The 21,023-nt window shown below is 41.4% G+C and overlaps 1 protein-coding gene across 1 annotated transcript in view; it reads left to right on the forward strand.

The window, feature by feature from the left end:
- ARHGAP6 (Rho GTPase activating protein 6) overlaps nt 1–21,023 on the forward strand; it is a 292,283-nt gene that overhangs the window by 186,740 nt on the left and 84,520 nt on the right. The gene's annotated exons all lie outside the window — the stretch shown is intronic.

Genomic DNA, 21,023 nt, shown 5'->3' on the forward strand with positions numbered 1-21,023 from the left:
CTCTGGACCTCAGTTCCCTCATCTGTAAAATGAGAATTAAGACTGAGCTCCATGAGGGACAACCTGATAACCTTGTATCTACCCCAGTGCTTAGAACAGTGCTTGGCACATAGTAAGCACTTAACAAATACCATCATTATCATCATGATTGTTATCCATGAAGCCATGCTGAATAAAAACAAATCATGATGAAGAGGGTCATATAAGGAAATATTTATATCCATCCCCTGACTTATGGGAGAGAGCCGTTGAACTTCCAAATGTTTCATACTTGCCCATTTTTAAAATGAGTCCTTCATTCATCTGTCCTTTCAAGACATGGGACATGGTAACTGGTGTTTTTGAAGAGGTGTGGCCTAGGGGTGGGGCGGGGTGGGGGGAAAGAGTTCAGGGATTCACACAAGATGACCCTAGGGCCTTCCGTTTGGACACATGCCCCACTGGACTGATGGATAAAGCAGCCCCAGTTTGATCTAGTGATCTAATTTTTGAGTCATCTGGCAAATGGATGGTACTAGTTAGGCATTTATTGTATCACATATATACCAGCCTTTATATGCATAATCCGTGTTGATCCTGATGTTTCATTTTTCATAAGAAACCCTTTTCTCTTTGAGGCTGTAGAACCTACAATCAGTGGTACTTACTGAGTGCTTACTGTGTGCGGAGCACTGTACTAAGTGCTCGGGAAAGTACAGTACAACGGAGTTGGCATTTGCGATTGCCCCTTTTGACAATTCCAAGCAGCAAGTTTGTTTTTTGTCAATTTGGAATCTGGAAACTCAGGTCTGGATACAGACGTGAGCTTCCTGAGGCCAGAAACATTTTGCCGCCTCTCTAGGGTGGTTGCCTCCTCCTGAGAGTGTGGTTTCTGTACTGCACTGGACACATGCACTATACTGGTCCCAAACAATGCCATATGTCTTCATACTGAAGCCCACCTGAACTTGAACCTTTGGCTTCCACCCCATGTAAATTCTGTCCCAAAGGAGTTCCCTCTTCCATATTTTCTCCTTCCCCTTCCGTGACACCCCTCATATCACTTTGTGCTCCAAAAGCATGGCCACTTCAGCCAGTTGAGGCCAGGAATACACTTTACTCTAGACCCCTGAAGGTGAATGTTCAATCCCCATTATAGATTTCTGTAAACACTAATAAAAGGTGTCCAAGTACCTCCATTAAATTATTTTAAACCATTTGCTGAGCCTTTTTGAAGTTCCCTTTAAGGTGACTTGGATGGACACTGGTTTTGTTTCCGTAAATATATTCTCGGCTTAAGGTTTTAGGAGCCCAGATGACAGGCCCACTTCCAATTCCTTCATCCTGCTGTTGGAACAGTCACCTTGAGGAACCTAAAGAAAAAGGTTAATCTTTTATTTAGATCCACAACCCTTCAAGGAAAAATTCCCCACTTTGGAATATTTTTAAATATTTTTATGTAAAAAAGGCTAGTACCTAGAAGATGGTTATTTGAGAAATGGTCTAAATGTTTCAGTGTTCTTTTATTTACTGGGAATAACTCATTCAGATGAGTTTTTCATTTAGTCTTGTATACTTTTTTTACAAAACAGTAATTAAGAAAAAAATGGACATGTACTGATTTATTGAGGCACAAAATACAGTAAGGAAGAAGCATATTATTCATGTTGCTTTGTATGATTTGTAGTACCCTGAATATAATTCAACATTGAAAGCAGTAATCTTAGCGGTGAAGACACACATCGTGTTCTCTTTTTCCCCTTTTAAAAGACTCATTCACGTCAGGAAGGGATGGGATCACAAGTCAATTAGAAAGCGAGTCACAGTATTAGTCACTTTAACCAGTGAACAGAGGAGAAAATGGAAAGGACCTTTAAACCTAGGATGATTGCCTAGACAGCCTCAAAATAGCAGCTCCCAGATGCAGAGTAACTCAGGACAGACAAAGCGAGTGTGTTTCACCAAAAGCACAAGTTTGTTTGAACTCTCATCACCTAACCATAAATGTGGAACAAGAAATCGGTGAAAGATTGAGGCTCAAAAATGAAACAAAACTTTTATAATGTGTTCCAAATCAAAATGGCTCAGCTCCTACTGGGAGAAGCCAATTCTTGCTGAGTCTCCTAATTAATTATATTATTTCAGCTTGTGATCACTGAAAGAAATGCTGGACCATTGCAGATTGTGAAGTGGGCCTCCACTATTTGTTATCCTTAACACTAGAAGATAGCACTTCTTTGGTTGAATAGACAATTTTATAAAAGGGAGGAGGACTGGTCAGTGGATGGCCTGGAGTTTATAACAGACTAAGCACTTGTTAAAGCTTCGGTGTTTCTGTTTGAAAGTCTTATACTGTTTTTGACTTCTGTATTGTCATTACTGAGAATGACGTCCCATTAAGCTGCTTCTATCTTGACTACTCTGATTTCCAGGAATTCCTGGGTCTTGAGCTTCGAGGTGTGCCTCAGTGCCTGATTGCAGTGTTTCCCTTGGCCATTGATTTGAGAGTTGCCCTGTTGTAGTGAATCATTCTGTTGCCATGCAAATTCCTTTCACTCCATTGGACTCATTGTTTCAGCTGCACTCTCTGAACATCTGGACTACTCTGTGCTATGTAAGGACAGCTTCAAGACTTCGTAGAATAACTGGTCTGGAAGTTAAATGTGTGACTTTGCTAAGGTCAAGTATTTGTCTTTTAGAAGGTGAACTAAATTTCTGGATCGACTTTACTGTTTCCTTCTCTATTGGTTCATCAGTAGACTCTATACTTAGTGAAGTTAACTTTCATTTTGGAATGACCAAGAAATGCTTTTGGTAGTCATTCAATCAATCAGTGATATTTATTGAGCACCTGTTGTGTGCCAAGCACTGAACTAGGTGCTTGGCAAAGAGTAAAACAGTAGTGTTGGTAGGTAAGTTCTCTACCCACAAGGAGCTGGGAAGAGTTTCCTTTTTTGCGTCTTGATAGATATGTGCCTCTAGATTGCGAGCTTCTTAATAATGATGGCATTTGTTAAGATCTTACTGTGTGCAAAGCACTATTCTAAGTGCTGGGGAGGATACAGGGTGATCAGGTTGTCCCATGGGGGGCTCACAGTCTTAATCTCCATTTTACGGATGAGGTAACTGAGGCACAGAGAAGTTAAGTGACTTGCCCAAGGTCACACAGCTGACAATTGGCAGAGCCGGAATTTGAACCCATGACCTCTGACTCCCAAGCCCGTGCTCTTTCCATTGAGCCACGCTTCTTGAGAGCAAGGATTCTGTGTACTAGTTCTGTTGTACTCTGACTGGGTGATTAGTATATTGCTCTGCATGCAGCTGTGCTCAAAAAATTCTATTGATTTTGAGCCTCATGTGGGGCAGGGACTGTGTCTGATCTCCTGTACTTGTATGTTTCCCAGTGTCTTAACACATAGAAAACACATAATGAATAAATACCATGACATGGACCGCTTTAGAATGAACATTAAATTGCAGCATTATGGCAAGTACTGGTCCAGAATGCATATACCTTTTCTTGCAGGTGATGTGTAGGCCCTGTCATTAGTATGTTATCCTTTTGGAGTAGGCGGTAGGAAGATGGAGAGTATGTCTCAACCTTACCTGGCATGACAGTTAATGGGAGCATTGGTGTTTTCACCCTGGACATTGACTCTCATTGCTGGTTGACTCTAGGAAGGATCAGTCTGCTTGACATAATAACACTATAACACTACTTTCCCCCGTGGCATTACCTCGGGAAAACTGAAAGAAATGGGTGGAGAGAATTCCCCGACATATCATCTTCTTTAGGCTCCAGAAGCCCTCTGGATAGTGGGCTATTTGGATTAATTAGTAAGTGTTCGTCAATGACTGTCTCTAGAAAATTGTAGGAGGGTGAAGTGGAAGAATTTCTCCAAAGACTAAGTACAATTTTTGACTTGTTTCTTGGTTCATTGTAATCTTCTCGAGGTGGTATCCCATGCTTAATTTTATTTAGGGAGGGTGGGTGCTCATTCAATGGAAAGAGCCTAAGACCAGAAATTAGAAGGCCTAGTATCTGGTCCCAGCTCTGCCACTGGCCTTCTTCCTGGGTGATCTTGGGAAAAATCATATAACCTCTCCATGCCCCAGTTTCTCCATCTGTAAAATGGGGTTAGAAAAACTACTCTCTCTTCCTTTCTGATTGTGAGTCAGGACTGTATCTAATCTGTATATTTGCTATTTTACCACATTGCTTTGGAACCTAGGAAGTAATTGATATATAGTATTATTATTGTTACTAATAGTAATATTCCAAAGGAAGAGGTGTCTCAAGATGACAGCAACTCCAAAATAAATAGCCATTCTTCGAAAAAATAGACTAAAGACCAGCTATATTGGTCAACTGTTATCATCATCGTCAGTGATATTTAGTGAGCGCTTACTATGTGCAGGGCACTGTACCAAGCGATTGGGGAAGTACAATACACCAGACGTGGCAGACACGTTCAATCCTGCTAATTAATTACAAGAGTCTGAAACTGTTGAGATTTGGCTTAGATTAAAGAGGGAAAATCCAAACTTAAATCCCAATCTCACCCATGTTGATTTTCTAAACTGAGCGATAACAATATAATTACACAGTAGTAAAAGAGAGGTTCTATTTATAAGTGAGATGGTAGCTGGATCAAATGAGCACTTTAAGAATGAGGCAACTGTAAGCAATTGTGCTGCTATATTATCTCATAAAGTCGTGGAAAGATGGAGTTGTTTGTATAACACTGGTTACATTTAGTTTTAATATGGTCTCTGAGGAAGAAAATGTATCTCTGTATTTGATAACAGGAAAAATGCTTCTCCAGTTTATCATTTGAAGGTTAGCTATGTTGACTTCTTTGTTGTCTTTCTCTCATCATGCAGATAGTTCTGTTTTCTCCATAAAGGCAGGACATTGGCTCATCAACTATTCTATCTTGCTGCTCAAATATGATCCCTCAGTCAGTCAGTTGTATTTATTGAGCACTTACTATGTGGAGAGCACCATATTAACCACTTGGGAGAGTAGAGTACAACAATATAACAGAGACATTCCCTGCCCACAGCGAGCTTGCAATTTAGAGGATGGACACTTGACACCACACATTCACTGGAAATTTTAACTCAAAACTTTCCTGAGAATAGGCTGCTTGACCACAGAGGCCCGTTAAAATTCAATGCAGAAAATAAGTAAGTTCTTTGGAGGTACAATTAATTGTCCCTTATCTGCCACATCTTGATTTTAATTCCGGGAGCAATCTGCCTAGTAGATAGAGCACGGGCCTGGGAAGCAAAAAAAGCTGGTTCTACTCCTGGCTCTGTCACTTGTCTGCTGTCTGACCTTGGACAAGTCAGTTAACTTCTCTGTGCCTCAGTTACCCCATCTCTAAAATGGGGATTAAGACTATGAGCTCTGTGTGGGACAGGGACCATGTCCAACCCAATTATCTTGTTATCTATTCTAGCGCTTAATACAGTGCCTGGCACAAAGTAAGCACTTAATAAGTACCATTTTTCCCCCATCTAAGTGTGGCCCTTGGGAAGACTCTCAAGGAAACCCATGGACTAAGTTGAATTCCAGTGGCTTGAAGGAGTTAATACAACTTCAGAAAAGGCTTTAAAACTTGAGAAGCTTAGACTCTGCTCAGATATCAGGGATTATTGAAGTTGCTTTAATAGTGTCTGTACAAGTATTTCCTGCTGTTGAGCAAATTTAGCCGATGTTTGCTCCAACCACCTACCACCTATTATTGCTTGTTGGACTTCAGTAGGAAAGCATTTGATTGTAGTTAATTGCAGCTGGATCTTGCAACTAATCCTTTCAAGAACTTACTGCAAACAAATTGTTTATATCAGGTTTGGCATTCAATCAAGCCCAAACTCTAGTTAATGGGGAGTGTATCAGTCTCAATTAGGGGACCAGGAATATGTTCATAGATGGACATCTGACTCCTTCTCTGATTTTTTTTCCAGCTGTTTATGGAATTATAAGTTGCTTCAACAAAAGAGGTTTGTTTATGTGATCCTGGCCAATTTTGAACTAGGCTGTCTTTGTGCCTTCAGTATTTCTAATCACAGCCTTTGGAAAGTATCTGGCATTATTCTGTTGTAAACACCTAAAAGCCAAATTTCTCCTTGCCATTGAAAACTGTAGAGAAGCAAGATGTGCTTCACTTTTCTTTTGAACATGGAGAATGTTTTGGCTTTGGGCATTTTCTATCTTATCTGGTGAGAGTCAGAAAGGGAGGATCGGAATTAGATCAGGGATGTAATTTCTACAGGTGTCTAATGTGCTGACTACTGGAGCTGCTGCCGGAAAGAGCTCCTCAAGTTCAGTAGTGGGTTTAGATGCAGGGCTTCATTATAGCCAAGTCAGCAACCAGGAAACTTTTAAAGTGAATGTTGTAGGGCAGAGACACTGCTGCTACGTTTCACTCACCACCGCATCTTCCAGCAGACTTTAGCTGCTGCATTTCAAATTGTCAGAATTCTAAGCCTTTTTTTGACAATTGTGGAGATGGAGGTGAAGGGTGGTGAAGCCACCAGCCCTCTCCCTTTTCTTGAGAGACTCTAGTGACTGGAAGGGAGGGGTATGACCTGAAGCTATTGGTATGGCCAGAAACAGCTTCATTTTAGAAATTAAACATGGGATGTATGCACCGCTCCCTCCTCCCTCCCCCGGGGAGAGAGAGAACACACACACACACACTCACACTCACACTCATGCTCACACACATACATTGCTTTGGAAAGACAAGTAGCATTGCCTAGTGGAAAGAACATGGGCTTGGGAGTCAGAGGACCAGGCTTCCAGTCCCAGCTCTGCCACTTTCCAGGAAATCATCCTTTAGACTGTTAACCCTCAGGTGGGTAACGACTGTTTGCCAAACACTCTACAAAGTGATGGGGTAGATAAAACACAGTCAGGTCAGAAACAGCCCCTGTAGCACCTGGGGCTCCCATTATTTAATCACTATTTTACAGATGAGGAAACTAGCCCAGAGAAGGAAGGGATTTGGAGAACCAAATTTCTTTTCATATCTTGAAATTCCAGCTTGGGCCAGAAGGGAACTGGAAGGCCACTTCTTCCTGCCTTTGGTTTCAATTCTATTAACTCTACCCTTTGCTATATCCAAATATAGCTAACCCACAGTCTCTGCTGCTTGCCTTGACTTTTCTTTCTATCAGGCCAAATAGTTCTGTGCTTCCTCTCTAAGGAAATGAGTATCAACTTTTCTCTGGGATGTGCATATTTACTAAGAAAGGAGGATTGTTACAAATGAACTGTTCAGCAAGGAGACCAACTTTCCAGTCTGGATTCTTGAACACTTTTTTGGCCTCGATGTAACATTTAAAAAATCCTGAGATAACAGTTTGATATTAAAAAGTCCTTTGTGATTTCTGAAAGCTAATGCCAATGATAAATGAAAAGGATCTATTTAGAAACGCGGGAGATGAAATTTGTGGAGAAAGGAGTACTTTTTACCAGTGAGAATAAATGTAAAGTAATAGAATCAATATTCATATATGTCATGTGATCTCCAGCATCTATTTATAACTCTCAGAATGAGGATTAATTAATCCCTGACAGTTTTCCTTAAGAGATGTTTTGTGAAAGGTAGATGGTATGTTTTAATTGTCAGAGATGTGCTGTGACATTCATTTTCATGGACCCAGAGTAAGATCACTGTAGAACTATTTGATTAATCAATCAATCAATCAATCGTATTTATTGAGCACTTACTATGTGCAGAGCACTGTACTAAGTGCTTGGGAAGTACAAATTGGCAACACATAGAGACAGTCCCTACCCAACAGTGGGCTCACAGTCTAAAAGGGGGAGACAGAGAACAGAACCAAACATACCAACAAAATAAAATAAATAGGATAGAAATGTACAAGTAAAATAAATAAATAAATAAATAAATAGAGTAATAAATATGTACAACCATATATACATATATACAGGTGCTGTGGGGAAGGGAAGGAGGTAAGATGGGGGGATGGAGAGGGGGACGAGGGGGAGAGGAGGGAAGGGGCTCAGTCTGGGAAGGCCTCCATTACTCGATGAAAGGTGAGATGCTTTTAATGTCGCTCATAAATAATTCTCAAAGTGATTTCACAGACTCTTAGATCAGTATAGAGATCTCTACTGACGCAGTCTATGCAGAGATGCCATGATTAAGCAGAATATAAATGCTTATAACAAATCTTACCGACTCTCCCTTTCAAACCCTCAAGTCAGGGTCAATTTATTTTGCTATAATTGTTTCTGAAGGTAATATGATACTTGACTTCTGCTTTCAAAAGACTGCGACACCACTGATAAACTGACCCGGCCCCTGTTTCTAATATGAAGGATTGATAGCCCTGGGAGTTTTTCAAGAGCCTCAGATTTTTCCATGGTGTTTTGACTGTCTGTATCAGAATCGGTGGTGGCCTCGTCTGGTCACTTCCGAACACTTAAAGAGAAAAGCAGGCCTTTGTGCTCGTTCTGTTCTATTCAGTCTGTATTGTGCAGCCATACATAAACCAGACTTAAGCCTTACAAGTGACCTGGAAGCTGATATCAGACTATCAGGCCAATCTACGGGAAAATTAAACTTAAGGGGATCATACGAGAGCTCCTCTATGCTAAAGACTGATTTTGAAAGCACAAACAGAAAGTAGAGAGATTCAGAATCAGCACAGCACTGTGGATAGATCATTTAGGCTGAATATGACTGAGGTCACATAGCTTGCATGTAGCAAGCCCTGCGTACAACATGGAGCACTGGGGGAGGATCCATTAGTTTGTCTAATCACATCTTTCCTTTCCAACACTGAGAAAGTATCGAAGTTGCTATGGTGTAAGTGCCTGAACACATGACTGTAGGAGAAATTTCAGAATCCTAACTCCATGATCAAGTGAGATCATGATTTCCATGACAGATTCATTTTATTCAACAATAGAGTACAGTACAGATGCTACATAAGTTGTTTGGGTCTCCTTAATTCATATATATTAAACCTACCCAATCACATTTTGAGATTTTGCAACCTTACTAGCCATAGCAGAATGTTGAATTTTCCATGTAGCACATTTTAGACAAAGGAAATACATGTCTTCCTCTAGCTTGAGGGAATTGTGGCAGTCAGATGACATTTTTTTTCCCTTTTACATTCAAGAGTTTTCCCTGTCTTTCTAGTTCAGTTACTGTTCGAGTTATCGGGACTAGAAACTCACTGCCAACTGTTAAACATCAAATCTTTGGCATCACATTATGATGGATGAAATGGGTGAAGAAGATACTGCAAAAAATATATGATAATGCAGTCATCTGGAAGAGAAGTGTCTGGTTTCTGGAACAATAGGCTTAGAATCTAGATAGGAAATAAAAGGGTAAAGGTTAAAGGCCACTTCGGGGATGAGAAATGTAAATAGTGGCCCAGGTAGCATTGCTGCCAGGATGGGTTTTGTTTAACATTTTTCTACATGGCTTGATGTCCACAGTAAGATCTTTATCCTTAGCAGTGACCCTACAGTACAGCCTAGTTGATAAACCTGGGAGTCAGAAGGACTTGGGTTCTAATCCCAGCTCTGCCATTTGTCTGCCGTGTGACCTTGGGCAAGTCACTTCACTTCTCTCTTCTTCAGTTAACTCATTTGTAAAATGGGGATTGAGACCATGAGCCCCACATGGGACAGGGACTATGTCCAACCCGATTTGCTTATAACTACCAAAGACATTTTGAAGTCATTGGCAGCTAGTCCTTCAAATGATCTGTTGAGTGGTGGCTTCATTTTCCATTATATACAGCCAGGGAACTCCCACTTCTGGATTGTTGCATACAATTTTTGTTGTATCTTAGGAAATTACACAGAGAAGGGCAGCACAGGTGGTCAGGGTGGAAAACTTTGGAATGTGGGGAAAAAAGATATTACTACTCTTCCGATGGAAAGATGAGGACCGAGAGGGCACACAATTGAAGTGGGCAAAATGACAGATGCAGCAGACCGAGCGAACACTGAGAGATTGTTCATCAGATCCTCCAGCATCAAAATGAGGAAACAGCCATTGAAGCCTGAAGGCGAGAGGGTCAAAACAAGCCGAAAGAAATACTACTCTCTTCAGCCTGTACTAGGCATGTGGAATTCATTACCACAGGAAGTTGTGCAGCCCTAAAATGCAAAGAGACTCTAGAGGAGTGTGAATATAGTAACATCTGAGCTCTCCAAAGTATGATAATAGAAGCGAAGTTAGGATTATTTGCTGGCATAAGGCATTTGTACCCATTAGAAGGGCTATCAAGAAAGGCTACCCTCATTTTGTCCTCCTGCCGTCCTTTTGCCACTCTTAATACTAGGCTGCCTCGACCACTGTTCTCGTCCGATCTTACAGACGTAAAGCAAAGAGTTGTGTAGTAAGAGGCAGCGGCTCTTTTTAGCTGCACTCAGGAAATGTTTTTACCATTATTATATTCCTGATTTTGGTTCAGGCGGACTTGCACAAAGCTTTCCATATGCTGTCGTCATGCTGTGCCGTTTGCCTGGATTAAAGCCTGCAGTGTCATGTAGGTTGGGGAGGCTGCCTAAAGGAGAGGGCGGCAAAGTTTCTCCCTCCTCAAGGTGACTGACTGAATGCCTGAAGTCAGCCCTGTTCTTCCTCACTTAGTTGACACTCTGTAGGATGGAGGGTCAGACTTATTACAAGATCCAATACAATTGAAGTACCGCAAGAAATATAGTTGAAAATGAGGGGCCACAATAGATTAACCTTTTAAAATCAAAATTTAGAAAGAAGGGTGATGCCAAGATGTGCTGACTATCTGACTTTGAGTTGCTTATTTCTGTAGTCCCTGGCCACTTCCCCAGGAATCTTATTGTCTTGAATGATTGGATGATGATTTATTTGAATGATCTGTCTTTACTTATCACTCCTGAAAACAGAGAGAATAGACCCCAGCAGTACGTGAAATATTATATATGAATTAACCCCAGATCAAAAACCCTGACAAATCATTTGACCACTACATTCAGTCCTGAAGCATCAGAATTTCTCCTGAGTTCCAGCAATAGTGTTTCATACAAGTCCAAGTGACTTGCAGCTGGTTTAACAAAAACTCAATAACATCAGGTTCAGATGGGATGTCCTACAAGATTGAAGATATCCCCCAAAAATGAACTTCTGTATGTGCAAGGCACACACCCTGAATTTCAGGGAGAGAGAGTTTGGGAAATGAGCTGCATCTGGAGCAAGATAGGAGGATGTGAGAAATTGGATTTTTGAGCATATGACATCATAGTTTTCCACTGTAGGTTTTTCTGAACTAAACCAGACAACAGGTGACAAGTGCTAAAGGGTGGTTTCTAATTAGATATAGACTTGTGTTAGTCGTATACAATACACATTTTGGAAATGGGGAAAAATCTCAGTCCGGTTCCCTTGATTTTCGTTAGCGTCCGTAGACTTTCTCCAATTGTTTCTCTCTGTGCCACCCACCTGGAACTTTCTCTGTGTTTCTATGGCAATGCCCCCCTGACTTTTCTCACTGGCGTATTCTTGCAGTCTCTATGAGCAGATCCTGGTACATATTTACAAACAATCGCTCCCGCTCGAGGCAGGTAGCCACAAGAGGCAACTGGTTCAATGTGTGTTTACAAGCTGCTGAGGAATCATTAAAAAGGAATCATTAAAAAGTCAACTCTGTATTCTCAAGAGGGAATGCCAAAAGGAGAGGATGACATTCGAAATAATGGTTCTTTGCACAGTGTGGGAGGTAGGTCTTGTGGGGACTGGGTAGCTATTTGGAGTCCTGAATTTTGAGGGACTTCAAAATGGGCTGTGTCAGCCAGGGTGCTGAAACCTGAGCATATGAGGAAATGCAGTCCTTGAATTGTTGACCATTTTCAAGATGTTTGGTGGGAACTGTATAATCCCAGAAATTTGGGGGGTATAGACCCTTTCCCAACACCCCATTCCACTCTTCAGCTACCCTGAGGCCCGAGAAGAATGACTAGAAAAGCGCTAACTTTTAAGATCTTTGGCTCGAGCATTTGATAACTTGGCTAAGACCTGACCCGACTGGATTCGTATTTCAAATTAGAAATGGCAGAGAGATTATTTTATTCAGGATTATTCAAGTCCATTTCAAGTCAAAGTGATTCAAAGTGAATCAAAGTTAGAAGATTGAAAGATAGAAAAATGATTTTTTTTCATTGTTTTCCTTTTTTATCTTATTCCATCCTTGAAAATCAGCAAAAGAAGAATATGTAAGCAGTGATGAAGAATTAGATAGTTTTTCTCTTTCTTTATATGTAGTGCATATCAATGATTTTTTGAGTCGCAAGACTCTAAAATCCTAAACCTGGTTTATGGGAAGCAAGGTAGGAGAAGTAAGTGACTCTCTCCTTCCTTCCCTCTCCCCTGTTTTCAGAAATGGCCTCTCCATGTTCACGACACACAAGATTGCTTGAGGAAACACAATTTCTGCTTTCTAAAAAGCTTTGTACAGCAGGGTTGTGGTAGACAAGGGAAATTGCAAATGAAAGAATTAAAAGGAAGTTAAATATGCTGGGTTCTACATTTTCGAGAAAAATGACAAACCTCTGATATACTTAGATAAGTATATCGCCAGATCAATTTCTGATCCCCGTGCAAGGAGATCTTGGAGTTGCTTTCTCCTTGGTTTGTAAAATTACACTGGAGGGGTCACAGCCAGTTGGACATATAATGTGGATATTCTTAGACTGTGAGCCCACTGAGGGACAGAAGATTTGTCAAATTCCCACCTGTGCATTCTTTCCCCAGCACATAATGCAGCACTTTGTCCATTGTGATGATAGTTAATCCATCAGTGGAACTGGTCAAGTGCTAACTGTGTGCAGAGCACTGTACTAAGTGCTTGGGAGAGTACAATATCAAAGAGCTGGGAGACAGGTCCCTTGCCCACAGAGAGCTAATAACTACTATTATGACTACTGACAATTCCTGACCCTGACACCGAAAGAAACCATTAGGAAAATGCCCTCTTCCCTCATCATCTAAGCAAACAGTTGTGAATGTGTTGCTGTTTGAGTATCTTAAGGTGGGAACTCACCTTAGAAGAAAACTGCCTGATTTTCTCAGTATGAAGAGGGAGAATGAGATAGAGAAAGACACAGATGAGAGAGGCACTCTGCAAAAGAAATTGGTGTGGCCCAATTTCACACTCATTGGTCTCAGAGGTCACTTCCTCCTCTTCCTCCTCCTCTTCCTCCTCCTCTTCCTCCTCCTCTTCCTCCTCCTCTTCCTCCTCCTCTTCCTCCTCCTCTTCCTCCTCCTCCTCTTCCCGAAATCCCTTTCACACTCAGGCGGGTACCCACACCCTCCAAACCCACACCCTCAACAGACAATTGTTATTATTCCACAGAAAGGTGTTATTGTTCGGCAGGATATCATTCCTTAGAAAGGTGGGTTACACAAAGAAGGAGAGAAGGAAGGAGGGCCCCAAGGTGGAACTGTTGCAAGGAACAGGCCATCACTGAGTGTTCAGCAGGCCACACTTCGATTTTCCGAAAGGAGGAGAGTGGTCTGATTCCTGCTTCAGTGCAAACCGGAGGCCATTTGGGGAGTTTGTCCTGTGTCGGAAGCAAGCCGTTTCCAAGGGCTGAAGGTGGTGGGAGGAAGGCTGCCTGCCAGTGAGAGTGTTCCCTAAGGGCCAACCCTGGACTGGAAGCAGCACTTGGTATCTCAAATCCACTCCTTTCTGAGTAAGGAGTACTGGGGATGGGAGCGGAGGCAGGGGGCAGCAGGAACCGAAGTAACCTGTTTTAAAGGGTCAGTTTTAAAAGCTGGGACATTCTGGGTGGGATGGCCCCGGACGTTTCATGATGACTGGCCGCAACCATCAAATAGCACTTGCCCAGTTTGGCTATTTCTCTTCATTCCCATACGCAGGCTGGAGTTTGGCATGAAAATTGGATCGGAAAAGATGCTTCTTTGAAGTAAGATAATTAACTTCACTTGCGTGTCTGCATTTAGTATCAACTTTAAGAAGTACAGCAGCTTTAGAAAAATTGGCATCCTATTGGGTGGGTTTGAAACTGGATAAAACCCTGGAAACAGCTTTCACATTTAGGGACTTTTTTTTTTTTCCCCAAGACCGAGCCACTTTTTCCATCATCACACAGGTTTCCTGGTTTCCAGCCAGTTTCCCTCCTCCTGCTTTAGAAGAGCTATTTCCTGGTTTTCCTTGTGCAACTTTGAACTTAACTTGTGTTGAATGGCAAAGTTATGTATTTGAGAAACACCTCATGCAACCAGATTTGATCCCACTGTCCTCAAATACTGATTTGCATCTTCACAGGTGTCCTGCTTTAGACACTTTTGTGCAGTTTGATTTGGGGGGAATACCTGGATACTTCATCAGATATATTTACGGTGCAAATTGCATTCATAATCAAGAGTTTCATCTGGTTTGGTATCCAATCCCATCTCACTACAAATGCAGAATATAGTTCTGCTCATGGTTCTCCCAATTTTTTGCTTGCACACCTACTGGTAAGAGAATAACAAGAGCTAATCCCAGTCAACAGGAGCCTAGAAAGTAGAAGATCCTGAAATGCAGAATAATGGGAAGATTACATAATGCTTCCTAAATACAAAACTACAGTTTATGCATTGTTTTAAGTAACATGCCACTTTGCTGACTCACAGTCTGCTTAGTACCCACCATGACCCCTATTTCCTTTGGATTGGACTTCCACTGAGCAAGTCTTTCCTAATCTTGTATTTATGCAATTTTAATTTTCCTCCTTGTTCTCATCTCAACTGAACGTCAGGGGGTCTGTTTCTAATTTATCAAGATCCCTTTAAATCATATTCTTATTTTACCAGCTTAATGGGCATTCCATCATCGTGGTCACTTATGACAATGTTAAATAACCTCTGGCTCAGGCCTCCCCCCCCGCACCGCTCATCAGTTGTTTGGTTCTCTCTGTTGTCACTGATTCATAGGTAGCAACTCTATTGACCTGACCCACTGACAGTTGGGTCTCTCAGCCCCTCCACTTTCTGTCCACCCCCAGCCCCTCTCCACATTTTCAGAGCCTGGATGGGATATGACTCATTGTGTCACCTTTGGGACTGTAATTTGCCTTTGGAATTTGCAGATTTAGACTTTGTTCCCTGCGAAGCTCAGTCTAATGATCAATCTGCCCAAAGAATAATGCTGAAACTCACTGTTTTGACCACAAAATATAGTCTCAAGGGGATTTTAAGTTAGTTGTTCTTGCAGACACACCCCCTGACAGCCAATCAGGGGGATTTCATCTGTGAACCCAACCAAAAGTGTCACTGAAATCAGTTGGCCAACTTTTAGCTGGAAAACTCCCCTCAAAAGATCAGAAAGAAAGGAATGTGTGGGAACATTGGTTGGTTGTTATGTGAACACATTCCATGTCATGTGGTATAGATTCAAAGGCATTGAGAAGGGGGTGCTTCTATCCCTTCTCTTTCATCTACCTGGCCTCAGTTATGTTAAATTAATGTGCTAGGATACCACCCTTTGGAAGCCTTGCACACTGTTACTTGGGATGAAGTTGTCTTATAGTCTCAGTCAGTCAATCATATTTATTGAGCACTTCATTCATTGGTATTTATTGAGTGCTCACTATGGGCAGACCACTGTACTGAGCACTTGGGAAAGTACAATAAAGCAATAAACAGTCACATTCCCTGCCCACAATAGCCTTCTCTTTTGCTGTTGAGTCATCTCTGACCCATAGCGAAGGTCCCACCTCCATCTGCAATCATTCTGGTAATGTATCCATAGAGTTGGTTTGACAGTACCAAAGTTTTATAGCACAAAGAGTATTATGGAATTGGCAACTTCTGCCATACTGATGAAAAGCGTAACTGCTTTTCAAGAGAAAATAAAAACCCACAACAGTCCCAATCCATCACTTAGAATGTTGTTCAAGATACAAGGATAAATAGTTGCAGTAACCATGATCATCTAGTCCCGGCTCCACATCTCACCCACTATACAACCCAAACAGTCTTCCTTTCTTGCATGCCTTTGTGGTGCAGGGAGATGGTCTTTTTCCTTGTTAATTTTGTTTTCTTTTAGAACATCCAGTGCTTCAGCCTTCTCTAGTCTTTTCCTTTTCTTCATGAAACCTTAACCGCAAGATGTCTAAGCCTACTGAAGTCTGCTTTCTAAATGAATTAGATTTGTTTTGCTAATTTCCATTTTGGGAGTTTTGAACCCTTAGTAGTTTATGGTCATTTTTCTTAAAGTTTCTTTCCCTATTTAGGGCTTCAACAAATTCTTTCCGGTGGGTTTACATGGCACTGCGAGGAGGGAAAAGGGTAACTGTAATCTCTTTCCATTTTCCTGCACTACAAAATGTCTCTGGTTCTTCCTCTCCACTAAGGGTCCTCAAGCAGCATGGTTTAGTGGATAGAGCATGGGCTTGGTAGTCAGAAGATCCTGGGTTCTAATCCCGGCTCCAACCACATGTCTGCTGTGTGACCTTGGGCAAGTCTCTAAACTTCTCTCGGCCTCAGTTCCCTCATCGGTAAAATGGGGATTAAGAGTGTGAGCCCCATGTGGGACAGGGATTGTGTGCCTCCTCATTGACTTGTATCTGCCCCAGTGCATAGAAGGGTGCTTGGACATAGTAATTGCTCAACAAAGAGCATAATTATTAATTATGACATTATTAAATGCTCACTCTGTGCTAAGCATCAGGGTAGATACAAATTATGAAATTGGACACCATCCCTTTCCCATATGGGGCTTCACAGTCTATTCTATCCTCATTTTATAGATGAGGCAGTTGAGGCCCAGAGAGGTTAAGTGACTTACTGAAGGTCACACAGCAGTAAAGTGGCAGAATCAAAACTGGAACCCAGGACTCCTGGCTCCTGCGCTTTTTTCCACTAGGCCGAGCTGCCTCTCCAATTAAAGGTGGTTTAGGGCTACTGCTGCCCATAGCAGTTTCATCCCCCATGATGCTGTTCCGCAGTAGCAGATAGCATCAGGTTTGAGTTGGTCCTCCAGGTTCTCGATCCAGCCTCTTAGAGCCTGCAGAACCACTGCAATGATTAATAATTGTTGTATTTGTTAAGTACTCACTGGGTGCCCAGCACTGCACTAACCGCTGGGGTAGAAAGAAGCTTAACAGGGCAGATGTGGTCCCTCCCTCTCATGGGACTGATAGTCTAACAAGGAGGGAGAATCCCCATTTCACAGAGGACGAAACAATCCTGCAGAGGTAAAGTGACTCACCCAAAGGCACCTAGAGACAAGTTGCTGAAATGAGATTAGCACCCACAGCGCCTGACTCACGGGTCAATGTGCTTTCACTCATTCATTCAATCGTATTTATTGAGCGCTTACTGTGTGCAGAGCCCTGTACTAAGCGCTTGGAAAGTACAGTTCGGCAACAGACAGAGACGATCCCTACCCAACAACGGGCTGACTTTCCACTTGGCCACGTTACTTCATTCTCACCCAGAGAATCTGGTTAGTCAGTATTGGTTTCTAGGGTGAAAAGATACTGTCGTAATTCTTCAATGGCTATTACAAAGGATGTATGATCCAAGATACTTTCATGTCAATACAGAATAACTCTGTTAGTGTCATTCAGTGGCAAGAGCGCATTTTCATCGTCAACTCAATAAGTGAATTCCAGATGTGAGCACAAACTCTCTATTTCCCCCCCGTCCATGTTGTGCCTAGAGTTCCAGTTGAAGTCTAAAAGAGATCCTGGCATCCAAACCAAGAGAGATCCCCAGGAGAGATCTCTTTTGAAGTGGAACAAAGGGGCAGGACCCTTTCAACTGAAACCAGGTGATTGGATTGTACCATTCCACTTAGGTCAACAAATAAGGGACCCCTCCATGGTGAATTCCTTGGCCAGCTCTGAAGCATGTAAAATACATCAGGGAGAAAAAGAAACATTGAATCAGCTGTTCTGGAGAACATTGCCATTTGAGAATTCAGAAAGAAGTACAGAAACGGTCTTGCTGCTGCACTGCTTTGTGGAAAAGTTGGGGCTAGAATCTTCAGGATCGTTTAGACCAAATATTATGTCACACATTTAAACTAAGATTGCTTGGGCTCTTAACTACTATTGTCCAGAGAAAGCTCTCTCTGTGTAGCACATACACAATGTGAAATCAATTAAAGGCAGTTTTTTGGTACACTAATTAATGCATTTGCCTCATACAGTGATCTTTTTTATGGCACCTTGAATCACAAGACACATTCGCATTACTTATCTTCCTGATCTGTGTCTGTTTTTGAATCAGCCTCTTGGAATCCTGCTCTTCAGAAACCTTTGCTCAAAGCAGTGCAGCCTAATGAAAAGGAGATCTGGGTTTTTGTCCCAGCTCTAACACTTGTCAGCTCTCTGACCTTGGGTAAGTTATTTCACATCTCCGTGTCTCAGTTTCCTCACTTGTAAAAATGGCTGTAAAATGCTTGTTCTTCCTCCTTTAGTTTGTGGCGGCGCTTGTGGGGCAGGGACTGTATCTTCTGTGATTTTCTTGGGTCTAGCCCAGGGTTTAGCACAGTGCCTGGCAAATTGAAAGCCCTTAAAAAAATACCAACTCTTTGAAAGAGAGAACTTCATCTCTCCAGGCTGGTCTGTCTGCTACAGTGGTCTTCCATCAGTCCTTCATGCTGCGCTATAAGAAATTAACTATTTAAAAGGACAAACCAAATCTTCATACCTCATATAAGGATCCAGGGTGGGTTTGAAGCATTTTGAAAATAAAATGGCATAGTCTGATTTTTCTTCTTTCAAGGACTTTCAAGTACAGAGTAGGGGAAGACTGAATAATACATAGTGATGAGTACTCATTACCATTTTGTAGTTTGAAATTTAAAATGTTGTTCTAGCCCTTTTAAATGTTTATGAGTCCTCTAGTTTTTCCTAAACATTTGTGGATCTGGGCCTTGGGTTTTCCTGGGTTTCCTGAGGTTGTTGATTCTTTGATCCATGACTAAAAATGGTCATAAGCATATTCTGAGGGTGTCTTTATTATAAAACACTTTGTTAAGGAAAATTGCTGTGTAGTACTCACTCGATCCATTGCTGTGCGTATGTACACGTGCTCACAATCCGTTCCTTTGGCCAGGCCATCAGACATTCAGGTTCTTCCTCGACCAGCTTGTCTTCTCCCGGTTCATATCCTCCCATCTACCACCCCACAGTTTTAGCAGGGAGTCTTAATCCAGGAAGTGTTACTGATTGGTACCAGTTTTGAGAGCCTAGTCGATCAAAAGAATGCCAATGGCTGATTCACCATCACCACTTCCTGAAGGACTTAGATGGTCTTGGGAATTTTCCATTTGGATGGCGACCTACCTTGACCCTTTGTAGCAGAAGGGACTCTGACAGGATCCCAACACAAGGTGGTATGGCTCTAAGCCATATTCTGCCCCTTGTTTTTATGCTTTGTTTTATATTCAGTCCTTCCTCTCCCTTCTCCCATCTCCACTGTTGTTCTTCCTGCCTGCTTGTCTCTCACCCCACCCATTTCATTTTCTCCACCTTCTCCTACCTAGATCTAGCCTTGGTGATACCACTCCTTGAGTGCCCATAGAATAAACTTGAAACAATTGCATCTTTTACCTAAAACATCTGAAAAATGGGATCCAGCTGGAATTTGCTCGACATCTAGATACTAAGAACTAAGGGGAGCTAGAAGAGAGTGAAAGGAAGCAGAGAGGCACATGTGTCCTGAGGAAAACAAAGAGGTAGGTTTCGATCTAGCTAACTGGGCGATGCGAAATGATGCATGAGGGTATGTTACGTTGAGACTCTCAGGAGGAAGAAAGAGGTTCCCAAGAGGGCGGAAAATTCTTCTTGTACTTGATAGACAACTGAATTCACTATCTAAGGTAGGCATTTCTTGTATTTAGAATTTGTTTCCCTAGGAGATTTTAGGAATATTTTTTCCAGTGAAAGAATTGAATACGGGTAGTTTCTATAATTCGCTATCTTAGAAAGTCACTGGGCTTTAAAGGCGGTCATGGGGGCATTTAGCCATGGTAAATGTGAATATGAAATTCAGAGAAAAGAATTTGAAATTTTCAGAGTGATTTCGCCACTCTTAAAAAGGAAGAAGGATGTTATTCATTTTTCTTATAAAGGAATTATGCTGATGTAGCAGGCAAAAGTCCAATGTCTATTGGTCACATTAGTATCATGTTTAGTAGCTCTTCAAAGTTGTCATTTACAACATAGATTTTTACTTAATTTTTTTGTGTCTTTGGGCTTATTATTTTCATTGAATGGAGCTATCAAACCTGTGTCTCCCTTTGTCCTTCAAAACGTGCTTCAAGACAAGTCCAATTATGCCAATTTGATTTTTGTTTGCTAAATGTTAACTGAAGACAGCCAATGTACTAATATAAGCATTGGTACTCTTCTCAGAAAATTACCACTGCTGCTGCTACTGCTACTACTATTTTATGTCAATAATAGTATTATCATAATCACACTAGAATTTGTTAGGCAGATAAAACTCCTTTGTGGGCAAATTCATTTAAAAGAATTGATGGTGCTGGATATTGATTGATGAGTGTCTAAATGGGATTTAAGTTGTGATGCATGAGTATGTATAAAAATATTTAAGAATCTTATGACAATTTAATAAAATTAATCTTGCCTATTTGTTTCAACAGTGGTAACTTTTATTTATCACATTGGCAATTCATTCACTATGTGGAAAGATTTTGGTCAGTGAGGATAATGTAGTAGTGCAATAAAAGATATTCTGTAAAATGAAGATGTACATATCACTTATAAAGAGTTTCAGGTCCAAGCTGAGTTTTTAATATAAGTATCCTATAAGCAGTTTATCCTCTACCAATGTAACGAATTCTTCCACTAAACATCCCTCCACTCAGTTCAAGTTCATACAAGGGCTAAATGTTGTCTGGGACCTCTTTTAAACTACTCTTTGTATCTTGGGTGTAAAATGCCATTTATATCAATAATCTATGACATTATAGCATTGCTCTCTTAAACATAGAATTGTAAGTTTCAGTAAATTGAATACTGA

The sequence above is a fragment of the Tachyglossus aculeatus genome, chromosome 15 (assembly GCF_015852505.1).
Source record: "Tachyglossus aculeatus isolate mTacAcu1 chromosome 15, mTacAcu1.pri, whole genome shotgun sequence".
Lineage (NCBI taxonomy): Eukaryota > Metazoa > Chordata > Mammalia > Monotremata > Tachyglossidae > Tachyglossus > Tachyglossus aculeatus.